Here is a 19,628-nt window from a genome sequence, read left to right as displayed (position 1 = left end):
AAAGGTTTCATGTAAAAGATTTCATGCTGCAGTGTGGATCCAGCTGCTTCTTTAAGTGATACTCTAATCTTGTATGGTGCAAAGGATAAATGACCCTCTGAAAAAATATTTAGACATTCCAGTTCTCCCACTCTCACTCTCCATGACAGCAGTATAAAGCCATCATTGAAAGGGATAACTTCCATATGTGGAGGGAGATTGAGTGGGATGGTGTATGAGGATGCAATGCTTGGGGGCAATTTTGAACCACTGCAATGTTTATATGAAGCTGCTCAAGTTGAGCAGCTTATGAAAGACCCATCAAGACAAAAATTAAACAGACTCCGGCACTCCATTGGATTAGCGTTGGGCTGTCTCCCTTACATTGTAGATTTCAAACAAAATCCTTTGAAGTTAAGGCCTTAGAAAATCACTTTCCAAACCACATAACTTTGGGCCTTAGATGTAGGCTAAAAGCTCTTTAGTTGAGGCAAAGCTGAGCTGATTAATCTTTTTGGATTTAATGAGGTTAATGAACGTGCATAATTTTGCATTGGAGCTGTAGGTGGCTTTTTGGTAGAAAACATGAAAACAACAATAAACTGTGTTTAATAGAGGCCAGCCAATCCAGTCAGGCAAAAAGAGAATAGCTGGGGTAGCGTCTATCATTCTGACTGAATGGCCAGTAACATTCAAATTGTAGCCATTCCTTCAAAAGGGTATTTGCAGCAGCTTTATACTCAGCTCCATTAGAACAATTATAATTCTCTGTGTAACAAGATCACATACTGAAATTCAATGAGTTTGTCTCTGAACTCATTCAGCCTTATAAGAAGGTCATACTTTGGCACATTGAGAACACTAGAGGCCGGCATTCAAAGATTTGGTAAGTGAATTCTAATTACTCTTTTTTTATTTCGTATGGCATTTTAGTATTTCAAATGTATCAGCACTTTCAAACGTATTAAAGATTTTTCCCCAGCTCCTAATTCTGCTGCATGCTGTTTTTTAAATGGTTAATTCTAGGTCACAATGGTGCTGAGAAGTGTCTCATACTTTTATAAATCAATAAAGCATTATATTAAAAACCTACACATGTAATTCAGTGCTCACAGACAACTGAAATCCGTGACTACTGGGCTCCACAGATCTTCTGTTTCTATATTTTCCTTCTAATCCCTTTGTGTCAACTCCATATCCATGGATTCTGCATCCATGGCTTGAAAATATCCAAAAGAAACTCCACAAAGCAACGCTTGATTTTGCTTTTTAATATAACCGACACCATTTCAGTACGTTATTGTATATAATTGGACATGAGCATCCACAGGGTTTGGTATCCATGGGGAGTCCTAGAACTGAATCCAGGGGACACCAAAGGTTCACTATGTTTGGTTCATTATGAAGGCTATATGTGGTGCTTGTTGTGCATATTATGCCTAGTGCTTGGCATGTAGAAACATGCATGTGCCTTTGTGCCACAATGAGACTCAACAAGCCTTTATTAGCTCACAAGATAACTAGAAAGCAACATCCCCCATGGTTAATTTAAAGGAGCATTTTAATGATATATATCCTGTTTTAAAAACTATTGTTTGCCACTTTGAAATGACTGCAGCAGAAACAGAGTTAATCTCCAGCTGAATATATATTTTCCTCCCTATGGATATAACTTCATAGGATCATTGTACTTTCGGATGTCCTTGAGATGATGGGCTCACATGAAAGACATCATCATAAGGTATTCTTTTTGGATCAACTTCTCAGTGGAATTCAAAAGTATGATCTAAAGGCTTCTGAGCGCATAAAGGTTTCCCTCATTAACAGAGCAGCGAAGAGAACATAAGGGGGTTGGGAAGGATCTTCCATCCTGAGAGGCAAATTTCTCCGCACTTTAGAATAACCTTTTAGCACATTTTTGGAGAATTTTAAGCATGCATGTATTAACAGTGGTTTCTGTAATGGAGGTATGGCGATTATCAATCATTTATTGCATTTATTGTTTTCAGGTGCACTGAGAATGAACATTTGTCAAATGTTTTATTCATTATGTCTCTGATTTGTTTTAAAAGCTGGCATGCTCTTTCAACAGAATTTCACGAAATGTACAAGAAGACATTATGATAAACATGGGGATACTGCTGAGGAGGGCAGCGTTATTTCGAGCCCCTCTTTCTCTCCCAGTCCTCTGCTATTCCTGCATTTCTTTCAATTATCAGTTCCAGGGTGTGGCAAAGTGTCTTGGTGGCTCCTTTCCTAGAGCAGTCCCATCTCATCCTTGCTTCCCCCTTTAAACTCAATCTGCTCAGCCCAGAGGGAGAAAGCAAGGTTGCTGTTTCTTCTCATTGGTCTTCCTCACTGTTCACTTCCCTAGAGGGGGTTGGTGACTGGCCAAAACAACAAAAGAAGAAACTCCAAGGCCAAAGAGCTACAGGGATTTGCAATGAGCCTGTTATGGAGCTGTTTTTTTATCATGTCAGAAGTGACATGAGGGTACAGTTATAATATATTTTAAAAAGAATACAAATAAAGTTTAAAATCTTAGCATTATACTAGTTTTTTTTTTACCAGAAAGAGTGCCTCTGGTGTTGCTATAAGAAGGTCCTCCATTGTGCATGTGGCAGGGCTTAGGTTGCTTTGTAGTAATATGGAGCTGTGAGCCACAACAAATATCAAGAGAGTCCAATCCTTGATTTTGGTATTTTTGTCTGGATTTTCCAAATACACTTCTCTGTAGTGTTTCTTCCTTTAATAGGTCTAATTGGCACCACTGTTGCTTTTATTCCAGATCCCAAGCAACAGCAAGGTTGGGTTGTTGTAGGTTTTTTGGACTATATGGCAGGGGTCCACAAACTTTTTAAACCGAGGGCCAGGTCACAGTCCCTCAAACTGTTGGAGGGCCAGATGATAATTTGAAAAAAAAAAACATGAATGAATTCCTATGCATAATGCACATATCTTATTTGTAATGCAAAAAACGCTTTAAAACAATACAATAATTAAAATGCAGAACAATTTCAATAAATATAAGCTTATTAGTATTTCAATGGGAAGTGTGGGCCTGCTTTTGACTGATGAGATAGGATTGTTGTTGTGTGCTTTCAAGTCATTTCAGACTTAGATTGATCCTGAGCGAGGGCTGGGAAAATGACCTTGGAGGGCCGTATTTGGCCCCTGGGCCTTAGTTTGAGTACCCCTGCTATATGCCATGTTCTAGAGGCATTCTCAACAGCAAAGTTGTTTACCTTTGCGGTATAATTGGCTTTATACACATCCACGCTTGTGCATGGTTTTGAATCATTTTAAGTTACTTGATTTTGCTTTTTAAGTTTTGCTTTTTAAGTTTTAATCCATTTCTGAATGTGTCCAACTTGTAAAATGTCATTTTATTGTGTACCTTATTTAATTTGGTCAGATTGGTTTTCTGGTAAATTGCCATGAGATCTTTAGCAAGATCACAACAAACAAACAAACAAACAAACAAACACATGCATTAGAGGACACCACTGAATGAACCAAGTAAGCACACTCATGCATGATCACTTGCTTCAGACTTTGGGAAAAAGAAGTATGAATTCTCCCAACCCAGTCATTACACTGGTCATCACACATTTTGGTACCTCAAATGTTAGCTATGTATGAGATACAGAACACATGCCATCTACCAATTGCCACCTGCTCACCCATAGCATATCTAAGAAACTAGAGCTGATGTAGTCTATCCAATGCAATGTTCTGAATCAGCACCCCAAATAAACCCAGGAACAAACTTAAAAACCAAGACATCAAGATTTTTTTTGCTTGGACTGTGTTATGACACATACTTCTTTAGAGATAAAATCCACAAAGATAGGCTAAAGAGCTCAGGCAACCAGACAAACTATTATCAAATAAATTATTTTGAAAATAGCAATGGGATGTCTTTCTTTAAGACTTCTAATTCAAGACATTGAGAACATGGCCATTCTTGAGAGTCCCTTGACAGCCTGTTGCCTACTCAGCTCCGTTTCCCTAGACTTTCCAGGCTTGTCTCTTCATTCATTGTGGAGAAAAGGAAAGAGATAATCACAATGCGACAGAGCACTTTAAATTCTGGAGCCCATTTAGCTTGACACTGTTAACAAGCTGCTTATTTATTTATTTAAAGCTCCTGTGTGTGTGCTTAGACAAGCTCATTAGGTACAATCGTGGCATGTGGCAATAAATAAATGAATAGCTATCTATGATAGGCCTAGGAAACAATTAGTGCAACCTAGCTGGAGAAAAGCAATGGCCAAGATGACTCGTATTCCCAAGGGAGGAGATTTGGCCAGCTTTTGGAACTTAGTTGTAGCCTGAGCTCACACAAGTCATTGAATTGCTATGTGATTAAAACTCTTAGTAGGAAAAAAAAAGCTTAGAAAACATAGTTGTTTATCTCCAACTCTGGGATTTGCTTAGTTTGAGGATTTTGTTTACAAGCTAAGCACATACAACTCACTGGATCTTTACATGATTGAGATCTTGGAAAGTTGAGAGCTTGGGAAAGTCACATTTTAGATTACAAATCCCAGAATCTTCTAGCTAGCTCTCTCTATATCCAACTGTTTATCAACAAATGCAATAATATTCAGTCATTCTCATGGCTTTTAGAAGCCATTTCTACAAAAAGCAACTTCCCAAATTCTCCTCCTCTGTGGTAGAGAAACTATCTCAAGTTCAACTAGACAATCACATTCACTTCTGTAAATGTTTGCATTGCCCCTGTACAATGAATGTTGGATTATTTCAGTGTGTCCATTTCCCAAACAGTTTTGGGTGATTGTCACAGTTGCCGCTATACTTTCAGCAAACAATGCATTATCTGTGTAAACTGTATTATTTGCTAGTTTACAGGTGTTTTCCCCCAGTTGTCATGCAACTGCAGTGCTATTCCCTTAGTTCCACATGAACTTCACCACAAATATTATCTTAACATTTAACTTTCAAGTGGAATAAAAACAGTTGTTTGTATATCCACCCTTAATCAGTTAAAATGCAAGCCTTTTCTTGTGTGACTGAATATCATATTTCAAAACATGTAACAGGAGCATCCCAATTATCTGTTAATTTCAATTTTACAACACTCCAAATATCCCAGATATATCACACCAACAACATAATGCAGATAACTAAAATTGATCAGAGTAATTAGAAATGGAGTTTTAATTTCCATCCTGGGTACATAGCTGCTTCCTCCATCCTCCTCCACACTCTTGGTGATATTAGAATAGCTAAACCAATGGTATCTTAATAGACCATGACATCGAAGCAGTCAAATGATATCAAAGTTGCAGGGGCCAAGAAAGAAAATGGAAAGATGATTAAATCACAAAGAAATCAAATGCAAGAGAAAGTTAATACTTGCCATGTATTTGGGCCTGCGTATAAACCATAACAAATAAAGACAAGTGACTCCAAACAATGCAAAACAATGTCTGCAAGAAGAAAGTACACCCATTACCCTTAAATCCTTACAGCCAGATATTATGACATGGTAGTATGCCTTTGAAATGGTGCTTGAGCCTATATATATAGTGGCACCTCCCCTCCCCAGATATTTTGGATAACACCTTTCATAATTATTTCACACTAGCCGTCCCCTGCCACGCGTTGCTGTGGCCCAGTCTGGTGATCTGGAAAATAAAGTAATGAGAAAGTGTTGGTTTCTACTATATGTAATTTCTTTATGCTTGTGGGTAAACAGTATTTCTTGCTGTTTCTTTGTCAGTGTTGATGTGGAGAGTGTCTGGTTTGCCTACTCTGGTTGTTGTTGTTCATTCGTTCAGTCGTCTCCGACTCTTCGTGACCTCATGGACCAGCCCACGCCAGAGCTCCCTGTCGGCCGTTACCACCCCCAGCTCCCTCAAGGTCAGTCCAGTCACTTCAAGGATGCCATCCATCCATCTTGCCCTTGGTCGGCCCCTCTTCCTTTTGCCTTCCACTTTCCCCAGCATAATTGTCTTCTCTAGGCTTTCCCGTCTCCTCATGATGTGGCCAAAGTACTTCAACTTTGTCTCTAGTATCTTTCCCTCCAGTGAGCAGTCGGGCTTTATTTCCTGGAGGATGGACTGGTTGGATCTTCTCGCGGTCCAAGGCACTCTCAGCACTTTCCTCCAGCACCACAGCTCAAAAGCATCGATCTTCCTTCGCTCAGCCTTCCCGAAGGTCCAGCTCTCTACTCTGGTACATGGAACATATTATGGTCCTTCTTTAGGGGTTCCTTTCAAATATATGATACTATATCTGTGTGTGTGAATCATATATAACTATCTATATCTATGGCTGGGTGGCTCTTTGTCAGGAGGGCTTTGATTATGTTTTCTTGCCCTGGTGAAGGGATTTGGACTGGGTGGCCTTAAGTATTTTCTGTTGGTCATGGGGGTTCTGTGTGGGAAGTTTGCCCCAATTCTGTCATTTGTGGGGTTCAGAATGCTCTTTGATTGTAGGTGAACTATAAATCCCAGTAACTACAACTCCCAAATGTCAAGGTCTATTTTCCCCAAACTCCATCTGTGTTCATATTTGGGCATATATAAGTTTGGTCCAGATCCATCATTGTTTGAGTCCACAGTGCTCTCGGGATGTAGGTGAACTACAACTCCCAAACTCAAGGTCAGTGACCACCAAACCCTTCTAGTCTTTACTGTTGGTCCTGTTTGCCACGTTTGGTCCAATTCCATCATTGGTGGAGTTCAGAATGGTCTTAGATTGTAGGTGCACTATAAATCCCAGCAACTACAACTCCCAAATGACAAAATCAAAAAAAAAAAAAAAAAAAAGAGCGAAGGACATACATTGGGTTGTTAGGTGTATTGTGTCCAAATTTGGTGTCAATTCGTCCAGTGGTTTTTGAGTTATGTTAATCTCACAAATGAACATTTTTATTTATATAGATTAGGTATGGCAGGGGATTATGGGAAATTCATTCCAAACCATGTGGGGACCATGAAGTCTGTTTATGGACTACATAATTGCTTTTGTTAGCTCATAATGATGTACAGAGTGAGATGGAAAGAACAATTTGGTGCATCAAGATATGCCAGTGAACAAACAGGCATATGTTGGTGTATTAGACAAGACAGCCAGTACAATATGCAGCCATTCAATGGTTTCTATTTTGTCTAAAGGTGTTACTGTAAAGATATTTCATTGTAATGTCTTTAAAAGTCAAATTAAATTACTGTTGAATACATGTTTTCAGAAGGAGTTAAGGCAATGCAGTGGTTTGAGTGCTGGAAACCAGGAGACTCTCGAGACTCTCAAGACCAAAGCTGGAATCCCACTCAGTCATGGGATCTCAATGGGTGATCTTGGGCAAGTCACACTGTTAGGAATTGTGGGAACCAAAGTCCAAAACACCTGGAGGGCCAAAGCTTGCCCATGCCTGCTTTAGAGTCAAGTTAAATTGGAAATGTATTGTCTAAGGTTTTCATGGCTGGAATCACTGGGTTGTTGTAGTTTTTTTCGGGCTATATGGCCATGTTCTAGAGGCATTCTCTCCTGATGTTTCGCCTGCATCTACGGCAAGCATCCTCAGAGGTAGTGAGGTCTGTTGGAAATGTTTTGAAACCAAGAAAGAATAAGATGTTCAGGAACTGGGGTTTGAGATCAAAATTGGGAAGCCATTCTCAAATTTCTAATGAATCAAATGGGTCTTATTTAGACCTGTGTATGTTTAGATCTCTACTTTCGTGCAAATACTTAGTTTATTTTGTACCACAGCCCTAAGATCTTAATTATTTACTTTACTAAGTGACAACCTAAGGAAAAAAGTGTCAAATACCATAAATATGGGACAAAGTCTTTGTAGCAGTCTTATTATTATTATTATTATTATTAACTTTATTTGTACCCCGCTAGCATCTCCCAAAGGACTCGATGCGGCTTACACGGGCCGAAGCCACAAAACACAATACAATAGAAAACATAACACAGCGATAAACAAAGCAAATCAAATAATTAAGCAAAATAACCACAATGACAATACATCAAGACACTATTAAAACTGGTTCGGCCAGCGCAATGGGGTACAGGGTTAAAAGTGCTGAGATGGCAGGAGGAACGTAGGATTAAAGTGTGGTGTGCAGCAATGTTAGTTGTGCTAAAGTGCATCTAGGACTTGGGATGGGGATTCCTAATCTGCGAAGGCACATCGGAACAGCCAAGTTTTTAGGTTCCTTCTGAAAACTGCCAGAGTAGGGGCCTGACGAAGCTCTTTTGGAAGGGCATTCCAAAGTGGGGGGGCCGCCACAGAGAAGGCCCTGTCCCTCGTCCCCACCAAGCGCGCTTGCGACGTAGGTGGGATAACGAGCAGGGCCTCCCCAGATGACCGGAGCGAGCGTGTGGGTTCGTAGATGGAAATGCGGTCACGCAGGTAGGGTGGTCTCAAACCGTTCAGGGCTTTGTAGGTGAGCACCTGCACCTTGAATTGGGCTCGGAAAATAAATGGCAGCCAGTGGAGCTCCTTGAACAAGAGGGTTGACCTCTCTTGATAATGAGCTCCAGTTAGCATCCTGGCTGCTGCCCGCTGGACCAATTGTAGTTTCCGAGCCGTCTTCAAGGGCAGCCCCACGTAGAGCGCATTGCAGTAATCCATTCTAGAGGTGACCAAGGCGTGGACCACCCCGGCCAGATCCGCCTTCACAAGGTACGGTCGCAGCTGGCGCACAAGTCTCAGTTGTGCAAAGGCCCTCCCGGATACCGCCGACACCTGAGCCTCAAGTGTAAGCGAAGAATCCAAGAGGACACCCAAACTGCGGACCTGTGGCTTCAGGGGGAGTGTAACCCTGTCCAACACAGGTTGCCACCCTATACCCCGATCCGGTTTACGATCGACCAGGAGGACCTCTGTCTTGTCGGGATTGATCTTCAGCTTGTTCTTCCTCATCCAGATCGACACAGCGGCCAGGCACTCGTCCAGCACCCGAGAAGCCTCCTTGGAATTAGGTGGAAAGGAGTAGTAGAGTTGTGCGTCATCCGCATAGAGATGGCACCCAACTCCAAAACTCCGGATGACCTCTCCCAGCGGTTTCATGTAGATGTTGAAGAGCATGGGCGACAAGATAGATCCTTGCGGGACCCCACAGGTCAAAGGCCAGGGGTCCGAGCAGGCGTCTCCCAGCTTCACCATCTAGGTGCGTCCCTCCAGGAAGGACTGGAGCCACGACAGAACCGTGCCCCCAAGGCCCATCCCAGAGAGACGACCCAGAAGGATACCATGATCGATGGTATCGAAAGCCGCTGAGATGTCCAAGAGAACCAGCAGAGTCACACTCCCCCTGTCCAGCTCTCTGCGGAGGTCATCCACCAAGGCGACCAAGGCTGTCTCGGTGCCATGGCCAGGCCTGAAACCAGACTGTGCCTGATCTAGGTAGTTGGTATCGTCTAGGAAGCCCTGGAGCTGCGAGGCGACCACCCGCTCCAGCACCTTACCCAAGAAAGGGAGGTTGGAGACCGGTCTGTAGTTATTCAGCACCGTGGAGTCAAGGGAAGCTTTTTTGAGGAGTGGACGAACCACTGCCTGTTTCAAACCAGATGGAAAAATCCCTTGCTCCAACGATGCATTGACAATCAATACAAACCAGTCAACCAACCCCTCCCTGGCTGATTTAATGAGCCAAGATGGGCATGGGTCTAGAGGTGAGGTGGTCGCCCTCACAGCCCCAAGAACCTCCTCTACGGTTTCAGGAAGAACAAGCCTAAAAGAATCCCACAAAATTGGACAAGCAGGTACCTCCGTCACCTCTTCAGGCACTGCGATGGAATTGGAGTCGAGCTCGAGGCGTATCTGGGCGACTTTATCTGCAAAATGGTGTGCGAAATCGCGACACCGAGCTGCGGGGTCGTCAGGGACCCCCTCCACCGCAGGTGGGTGGAGGAGTTCTCCCACGACCCGAAACAGCTCCGATGATCTATTTGCTGCAGATGCTATACGAGCGGTCGTGAATGACTTCCTGGCCGCCCGTATGGCCACGGAGTATGCCTTAAGAGAGGCTCTAGCCCGTGTTCGATCAGATACATCTCGAGATTTCCTCCATTTGCGCTCTAGCCCCCTTCTCGTGTGCTTCATCACAGCCAGCTCCTCGGTGAACCAAGGAGATGGCCTGTCACGACGCAACGAGATGGGGCGTTCGGGTGCGATCATATCTAACGCCCTGGCCATCTCCCCGTTATAGAGAGTTACCAAGGCGTCGATAGAATCGCCAGGCTCCAAGGCAGGAAGAACCCTAAGATTCCTCAGGAATCCATCCGGATCCATCAGTCTCCTAGGGCGGACCATCTTAATTTGTCCTCCACCCCTGCGGAGGTTTAGGGTCGCAGTAAGTCTAAATGTGATCAGATGATGGTCAGACCATGACACTGGAAGGATGTTTTGATCTTCCACTCTGATCAATTCGTCGTCCGCCACAAAGACAAGGTCGAGAGTGTGCCCAGCTTGATGCGTGGGGCCGGATATTATCTGTGACAGTCCTATGGCCGTCATGGTGGCCATAAAGTCCTGAGCTGCGCCAGATAAAGTGGTCTCGGCGTGGATGTTAAAGTCTCCCAGCACCACCAGGTGCTGGGAGAGCAAAGCCGAATTAGAGACCACCTCCGCTAACTCAGACAGGGAAGCTGCTGGATCTCGGGGTGGACGATACACCAACAGGAACCCCACACTGTCACGGCTCCCCACCTTCAAGTGGACACATTCAAACCCAGAAGCTTGCGGGACAACACATCTGGTCACGGCGATGGATTGCCGGAAGACCACTGCGACCCCTCCTCCCCGCCCCCCTTGTCTGGCCTGCTGATGCACTCCGAAACCAGGTGGACACAACTGGGTGAGTTTTACTCCCCCCAGCTCATCCAGCCAGGTCTCGGTGATGCATGCCAGATCCGCCCTCTCATCCGTGATCAAGTCCTGGATGGCCGCGGTCTTACCATTAACGGATCTGGCATTAATCAGCAGGACCTTAAGGCCAAGGGGGCTGCCATGGAGCCTACCACTACCTACCTTCTCCAGGGTCGCAAGAACTCTGTTGCGCTTCTCCCTGGGATGTTGGTGAACCGCTATTCTCCTCCCCCACACGACTTAGATGGCACCCCCTTCCTCTGGAGCCCTCCCCCCCCCTACATGGGCAGGATCTATGACTAGTCAGCTCTCAGAGGAAGAAGTCGGGCTGGGGAATAATCTCCCTTGGGCGTTAGGTAAGGATGTTTCTGATGATGAGGTAGATAATGAAACATCAAGGGAGCTGAGTGGGCTGAATAAGGGGAGTGTTCTCGAGTGAAGGAGTGTGGCTGGTTGAGCGGGGGCGACCGGGGCAGATGGGGTCTCAAAATGGTATGAACCAGGAGGGGGGGAGGGGGAGGCCCTAACCGGGGAGCTAATTGTGGAATTCACACGGGGACCTGATGGTGTATGGCGAGAAGGAACCCCGGAGGCAAATAAGGGGCGTATCTGGGGGTCCACAACTACCCTCCTAATGGTAATGCCCCATTTCTTTAAGACAGAGCGCTTTGCCATAAGCTCTCCGAGCCATGAATTGTCTTCTGGTGTTATTTGAAGACGGGAGGAACGGTCAGATGATTGGTAGTCCCTCCATAACCACACTATGGCTTCTAGTCTTATATCCTGTTGTCTTTTACCCAGGATTTGGGCCAAGGAATTACAAACTGCCCTCTTAGAGGTCCATCTGCCTCTGTTTATCAATTGGTCAGCAATGTCCACCGCGAACATGTCAGTTTGTAGATGATGATCCTGAGTGCAGGCTGCGGTTGGCTGGACCAAAAAATCTGTTGTTATATTATTGATCGTCCTCTGAGCGGCCATCATAGACCGCTGCCACTCCACAATGTTCTCAATCCTATGACTGCCCAAAGATTCTCCCCTTCCCTCAGTCGACTCATCATTCAATCCTCGTTCAGCCCCCAGATCCCCAAGGTCCGACATGCCTTTCTCCCCATTTTGGCACAAGTCCTTAGCCAGATCTGCACACAAAGAGTTATCAGTCTTTGGGGGAATTGATTGCACAGGAATTCCTGAGAAAGAGGCAAAACCTCTAAGGAGGTGGTCCATTTTCTCGTTTAAAAACCTGAGTTGTAACAACACATGATTAAACGATTCCCTCAGGAGATCGTAAAAGTGCAAAAGATCATTCTTCGCATGGGGTTCTGCTCCACCCATTCCTATGTCTAAAAGGTAGCTCACACAACACTCGTATCTAAACACTCCCACCAGCTTACATTCACATACAACTTCCGGCACAGTCAACCACTCCCAGGCACTCCAAGAGCCCACAAACTTCTCTCTTTCCCACAATTCACTCAACTATCCAACACCACATCTGCACTCTCACTCACTAGACTAAACACACCCAACAATCATCCACACTTCCTATACGACTCTTTTATCACAACCGCTAGTCTAAACACACTCAGCTACCAACCACACCTTCCTATATGGATGCTTCTTGTCACAAGCAGTCTCATGCGATCTCCTGGGCCTCTTCACCTGATCCACCCCCACAATCCTATCCTCATCAATCAAATCCTATGTATTTCCTATCACACTCTCAGCAGTCGGAACATACAACATGTAACATAAAACATACAGCCAAGCTAAACTATAACAGATACTAGAATTAACTAGCAAAAGAGAAAGTGGGAAAATAAAATAAAATAAAATAAACCAAACAGAAAAGGGTCAGATGGCGACAACAGCAGTTCCCTCCGATGCAAAATGCTCAAACAGCATTGCTTCTCTCCCTTTCCCGAGGCAGCAGGATGGGGCGCCCGGCAGCGGCGGGGCCCAGGGGCCCGATGGAGGGGGCCTTCCTTCTCTCCCCTCCCCAAAGGCAGCGGGGAGGGGGCGCTCGGCGGCGGCGGGGCCCTGGAGGCCCGATGGAGGGGCCTTCCTTCTCTCCCCTCCCCCAAAGGCAGCGGGGAGGGGGCACTCGGCGGCGGCGGGGGCCCTGGAGGCCCGATGGAGGGGGCCTTCCTTCTCTCCCCTCCCCAAACGAAGATATATTTATCTTCGTTAAATATATCTCAAAAGCAAGCTACAAAGCACTGAATATAGACTCTGAATGAAAAATGGTATTTGATATTTATTGTTGAAGCTGAAGCTACACATAACAAGCTGACACATAAATTCATTAGGATGCAATTACAGTGATCAGAACTTAGTCGGCCCAATTATTTTTAGCAAGTGCAGATAATTAACTGCAGGTTCATGTCAAACCCTGCATGGTGCCATGAATCAGGTTTCCAGGATCAGTGGGAGAAAATGATATTTAATCAAACTATGTAGACACCCATTGGAGAAGGAGACATCATAACAAATTAATGGTAGATCAGAGAATGATACATCTGTTTTAGAAAAAAAACAACAGAGGGAATGAGATGCATTTATAGCCTAGGAGGTTTCAAAGCATGATCAAACAACTTGTTTCCATACCAAAGTCCCCAGGGAAGTGTATCATCATCATCATCACCATCACCATCATCTTCATCTTTGTTTATTGCTACGGAACAATCCCTGCACATGCTGCTTTATAGGTAAAAGAACAACAAAACAGTTCCCTGCCCCCAAGCTTACAAGCTAATTACGATATGACTTTAAAGAAGATGGCAGTGTGGGAGGGGATTAATTCCAGCATATACTGCCTCTTCTTCTCTTCCCCTGTGGCCTTTCATCTGCTCCTGGGGATAGCTATGATGGAGCTATGCCTGCCTCTTTTTCAATTCCTTTATGGTTAGAGCAATGGCAGTAAGGACAGAAGAAGAGTCTTTCACCTGCTACTGGGCCAAGGCAAGATGCCTTCTTCTTTCTTTATATGGCCAGGATAGTGACAGTAAGAATAGAAGTAGTGGCTTCCATCTGCTTATGAGCCTATGGAGTTGTGTGCTTCTTTTTCATTTCCTACAAGGCCAGGGCAGTGACAGTTGAGATGGATGGAGTGTTTTTTTATCTGCTTCCGGGCATCACCATAATGGAACTATGCCTTCTTCTCTCCTATCACAGCCAAGGAAGTAGCAGTAGGATTAGAAATAGGAAAACGGATGTCTCCAGTGTCATCAGTTGGGAACCCCCTGCCCCCTAGCACCAACCGCTGCTCTTAGATCAGAGTGAAGTGAGGGGCCAGAAAGGCATCTCCATCTTGTCTCCTGCACTGTGCTTATAATATAATAATATAGTATAATATAATATAATATATTGTATATACATATAATATTGATAATATTATAATGTAATACAATATACTACTACTACTACTACTAATAATAATAATAATGAAATGATATTCTAATTATATATTTTATATTAAATAATATTACAGTATAATGTTATAGTACAATGTAATATATAATATTAATATTGTGCTATGATAATAATAATATATAGTATTTACTTTTTACTTGTAAGCCGCTTTGAGTCCCCTTCGGGGTGAGAAGGATGGCATATAAATGTCACAAATAAATAAATAAATAGCTTCCATCTGTTTCTGAGCCTAAACGTGATGGAGTTGTACTTGCCTGTTTTTCTCTTCCAGTTGGGATGGATGGAATGCATCCATCTGCTTCTGGGTATAGGCATGATGGAGCCTTTTTCTCACACATGGTCACGGCAATGCCAGTTAGAATAGAGGTGTACACTTGTTTCTCAGCCTAGGTATGATGGAGCTATGCCTACCTCTTCTCTTGTCCCTCCACAGCCAGAGCAGTGGCAGTAGGGACAGAGGAAATGTCTTTCATCAGTATCTGGGCCTTGGAATGATTCAGATAGGTTTTCTTTTCTCCCTCCACAATCAAGGCAGTGACAATTGGGATGGAGGAAGTATCTTACATCTGCTTCCGGTATTGGCATAATGGAGTTGTGCTTGCCTCTTCTTTTTTTCCCCCCAAGGTCTGGGAAGTGGCTATTGTGACAGGAGCCCCATATATTTATTTATTTATTTATTTATTTATTTAGTACACTTGTATACCGCTAATATCTCAGCCTAAAACGGCGACTCATTGCGGTTTACAGCATTTAAAAACAACAATAATTCCGGTTAAAAATATAAAAACACATACATATACAATACACAGTATTGGGCCACCAATACAGACCAATGCATCTCTTAATTAAAATCATAATCCAATTTCGTTGTCAGTGATTGCCAGTCCTTGATCAAAAACTTCGTCGTATCGGATTAGCCGAATGCTTGCTCAAACATCCATGTTTTCAGTTTTTTCCGAAATGCCATCAGCGAAGTGGCTGATCTTATCTCTATAGGGAGGGCATTCCAAAGCCGCGGGGCCACCACAGAAAAGGCCCTGTCTCTCGTTCCCGCGAGCCGCACCTGAGAAGCAGGCGGGATGGAGAGAAGGGCCTCTCCCGAAGATCTTAGGGTCCTGGTGGGCTGATAGGCTGAGATACGTTCGGATAGATATGTAGGGCCAGAACCGTTTAGGGCTTTAAAGGCCAAAGCCAGCACTTTGAATTGGGCTCGGTAGCTAATCGGTAGCCAGTGGAGCTGGTACAGCAGAGGAGTTGTATGCTCCCTGCGCCCTGCTCCTGTTAATACCATGGCTGCCGCCCGTTGGACTAGTTGGAGCTTCCGGGCCGTCTTCAAAGGCAACCCCACGTAGAGAGCGTTGCAGTAGTCAAGGCGGGATGTAACCAGAGCGTGGACTACCGTGGCCAAGTCAGACTTCCCAAGGTACGGTCGCAGTTGGCGCACGAGTCTTAACTGTGCGAATGCTCCCCTGGTCACCGCCGAAACCTGGGGATCCAGGCTCAGCGATGAGTCCAGGATCACACCCAAACTGCGAACCTGTGTCTTCAGGGGGAGTGCGACCCCGTCTAACACAGGCTGTAACCCTATACCCTGTTCGGCCCTGCGACTGACCAGGAGTACCTCTGTCTTGTCTGGATTCAATTTCAATTTGTTCGCCCCCATCCAGACCGTCACAGCGGCCAAGCACCGGTTCAGGACCTCGACAGCCTCCTTAGTAGCAGGTGGGAAGGAGTGACAGAGTTGGACATCATCTGCGTACAGATGACACCGCACCCCGAAACTCCGGATGATCTCGCCCAGCGGCTTCATGTAGATGTTAAACAACATGGGGGACAGTATTGAACCCTGAGGAACCCCACAAAACAAAGGTTGTGGGGTAGAACAGGAGTCCCCCAGTAACACCTTCTGAGACCGGCCCTCGAGGAATGACCGGAGCCACTGCAGAGCAGTACCTCCGAGACCCATTCCCGCGAGGCGTCCCAGAAGGATACCGTGGTCGACGGTATCGAAGGCCGCTGAGAGGTCGAGTAGCACCAACAGGGACACACTCCCCCTGTCGAGCTCCCGACGGAGATCATCCACTAAGGCGACCAAGGCTGTCTCGGTACCATGCCCCGACCTAAAGCCAGACTGTGCCGGATCTAGATAATCCGTGTCTACCAAGAATGCCTGGAGTTGTGAGGCCACCACACGTTCCATGACTGCCCAAAAAGGGGAGATTGGAAACAGGCCGATAGTTAACCAATTGAGTGGGGTCCAGTGATGGTTTCTTCAACAGCGGTTTTATCACAGCTTGCTTTAAGCTGGCTGGAAATATGCCTTCCCGAAGGGAGGCATTAACCACCACCTTAACCCACTCGGCCAATCCCCCTCTGGCCTCCTTTAGAAGCCAGGATGGGCAGGGGTCTAGGATGCATGTGGTAGCTCTCATTCCTCCAAGCACCTTGTCCACATCCTCGGTTTGAACTAATTGAAATGAATCCATCAAAATTGGACAAGCAGATGCTCGTGTTACATCCTCAGAGACTGCCGTTAATATGGTGTTCAGTCCAGAGCGGATCAAAGCGACTTTGTCTGCAAAGAACTGAGCAAAGGCTTCACAGCGAGCTGCCGAGTCATCGGGGCACCCATCCTGAGTGGTGGGTTTTAACAGGCCTCTGACAACTCGGAACAGTTCAGCCGGACGGTTCTTTGCAGACGCAATAGTGGCCGCAAAGAAAGTTTTCTTTGCGGCTCTTATTGCCGCGGCGTATGACCTTAAAAAGGACAAAAACCGTGTTCGATTTGGCTCGCTCGGATCCGAACGCCACACGCCCTCTAGTTCCCTCTTCTTTCGCTTCAACGCCGCCAGCTCCTCAGTAAACCAAGGGGCTGGTTTAGCTCGGCTACTTGAGAGGGGACGTTCTGGAGCGATCGTGTCTATTGCTCTAGTCATCTCCCCATTCCAGAGAGCGACCAGGGCATCAACAGGATCACCAACCGAGGTGGCGGGGAATTCCCCAAGAGCCATCAGGAATCCCTCCGGATCCATAAGCCTCCTGGGGCGGACCAATTTAATAGGTCCTCCACCTCTGCGGAGGTTAGGGGGTGCAGTAAGTCTAAAGCTGACCAGGTGGTGGTCGGTCCATGGCAACGGAGAGATGGATAACTCCTCAACACCGCCGCCTTCCTCCCATCCCTGACAGAAAACCAAGTCCAATGTATGTCCAGCACTATGGGTGGGGCCAGATACTTGTTGGGACAGCCCCATGGTCGCCATGGTAGACATGAAGTCCTGAGCCGCTCCCGTTAGGGCAGCCTCGGCGTGGACATTGAAGTCCCCCAGCACAAGCAGCCGTTGGGACTCCAATGCCAGGTCCGAGACCACCCCCGCTAGCTCAGGTAGGGAGACTGTAGTGCAGCGAGGTGGACGGTACACTAGCAGAATTCCTAATCTGTCCCGGTCACCCACCCTCAGGTGGACGCATTCAAAATTTGTTGACTGCGGGATGGGGGTCCTGGTCAGAAGAATGGAATCTCTGTAGACTACTGCAACCCCGCCTCCCCGCCCTCCGGATCTCGGTTGGTGCTGCACAGAGAACCCGGGTGGACAAAGCTGGGTCAAATTTACACCTCCCGCTTCGTCCAGCCAGGTCTCTGTGATGCACACCAGATCTGCCCGTTCATCCAGGATTAAATCCTGGATGAAAGTTGTTTTACCATTGACAGATCTGGCGTTCAACAGCACCACTTTCAATCCTGAGGGACCGCCAGCCTGGTTACACCTACTTACCGTATCAGGAGACCGATTTGGAATTACTAATGTTGTTCCACGTTCCCTAGGCCGAATTAAAGGTCTCCCTTTCCCGTATCTCCCTTTCCCCACCACGACTTCTATGGGGGCTCCTCGGTTAACGGAAGCCTCTCCCTCCTCCATGACGCATTCAACACCTATAATAACAACCCTAGGATCATTGTAGATTGTTTGACATATTACAGTTCGAGTTTGCCATGGCTTTGCCTTCCAAGCATTTCCTGTTCCTATTATATTATATTCGGGTCCCCCTGAGCTATTCCATTCCCTCTGACCCACATATGCAATTAGCAACCAAATTAACAGATGCCAAGGAATGGATAATGACATGAGTAACAGTTGTTAAGCACAGTCGGGGGTTGGTTAAGGCTCTTGGAGTACAGATGGAGACTTGTGCCAACACACACGATAGAATAACAATTAAAATGCGGTGGCTTGACAATTAACCCCAAAGTGTTAAATAAAGTGCGTCATGGAGGCCTAGTTCAACGCTAGATGAATCGAGTCAGTTAAAGTGCTAGAGTTGGTTAAAGTGCCACAGAAAAGTAATTTAAAGTGCTAATGGCATAAAGTGCTAAGATCACGCAATTAATGAAATGCTCCGCATACCCAACTGAACTTAGTCAGCACAGTTGAGAAGGTGGTCACACAATCAGGGTTAGTTAGCACCATCAGAAGAGGTCAGCACAATTAAGATGAACAACACAGTTTACGATAGTGGTCAATACAATCAGAGATGATTAGCACACTCGAAAAATGGATTACAAAGTCAAAAGGATCAGCACAAACAGACGGGTTAACAACAAACAGCACAATTTGTCCAGAATTGGATCAGCAAGATGCAAGGTGGCAATAATTTGGTCACAGGTGGCCAACTCAGTCTTCCGGAAGGTGGTAGGTACCGGGCAGTAGCGAAGGATAATGGCCAGGTAGCTGTTAATTTAAAAAGTGGCTCTATTATCTGTTGTCCGTCGGAGATGGAATTTCTTCAAGGGCCAGAGCGTTGGAAAGGTCAACTGAGGGTTTGATGAAGCAGACTGGCCCTCCAGATGGTGGCAGCGTATCAAGGCCGGCGAGATGGAGCCCAAAATGGCGACACAACGCCGCCTCACGGCGATCACGGCTTGATGGTAGGACCAGCCGGAAGACGCTCCTAGCACAACAGAAGAAGGCCCAGCTGGAAAGGCTGGACAAGCCCAGTTAAGGAGGCTTGATGGTAGGTCCAGTCCAGTCTACGTGGCCGTTGTTTCAAGCCGCCTCCTCTCGATCTCTCGGCCTCCCGGCTGCCTCTCCCCCTCAGCCTCCTCCGGCAGCCACCTCCTCCCGGTAGAAGGAAAGTCCCGGGGGTAGCGGGAGCGTCCTTGGATGCGGCAACAGCCGAGCGGCAGCAGCCCAGCCTGCTCCCTGAGGTGCAGCTGGGAGACAGAAGTTCTTAAAGCCTCCTTTCCTGGCTTGCTTTCTCACCAGTGTGGGGGAGATGCAGCCAGGACGCCGACCCTCTCCTGTTCTTGCAGGCAGGCTGATAGCAGGGTGTAGCTGGGAGACAGAAGTTCTTAAAGCCTCCTTTC

At 46.0% G+C, this 19,628-nt stretch overlaps 1 long non-coding RNA gene across 1 annotated transcript in view; it reads left to right on the top strand.

Moving 5' to 3' along the window:
• Positions 1 to 577: 577 nt before the first annotated feature.
• The window catches only part of LOC132772617 (uncharacterized), a 161,322-nt gene continuing 142,271 nt past the window's right edge, over positions 578 to 19,628 (top strand). The window contains exon 1 of the long non-coding RNA XR_010909761.1: positions 578 to 865. This is a non-coding gene — a long non-coding RNA (uncharacterized lncRNA). The remainder of the gene's footprint in view (positions 866 to 19,628) is intronic.

Source organism: Anolis sagrei, chromosome 4 (genome assembly GCF_037176765.1).
Source record: "Anolis sagrei isolate rAnoSag1 chromosome 4, rAnoSag1.mat, whole genome shotgun sequence".
In the NCBI taxonomy this organism is placed as follows: Eukaryota; Metazoa; Chordata; class Lepidosauria; order Squamata; family Dactyloidae; genus Anolis; species Anolis sagrei.
This window is presented reverse-complemented; position numbering and strand designations above follow the sequence as displayed.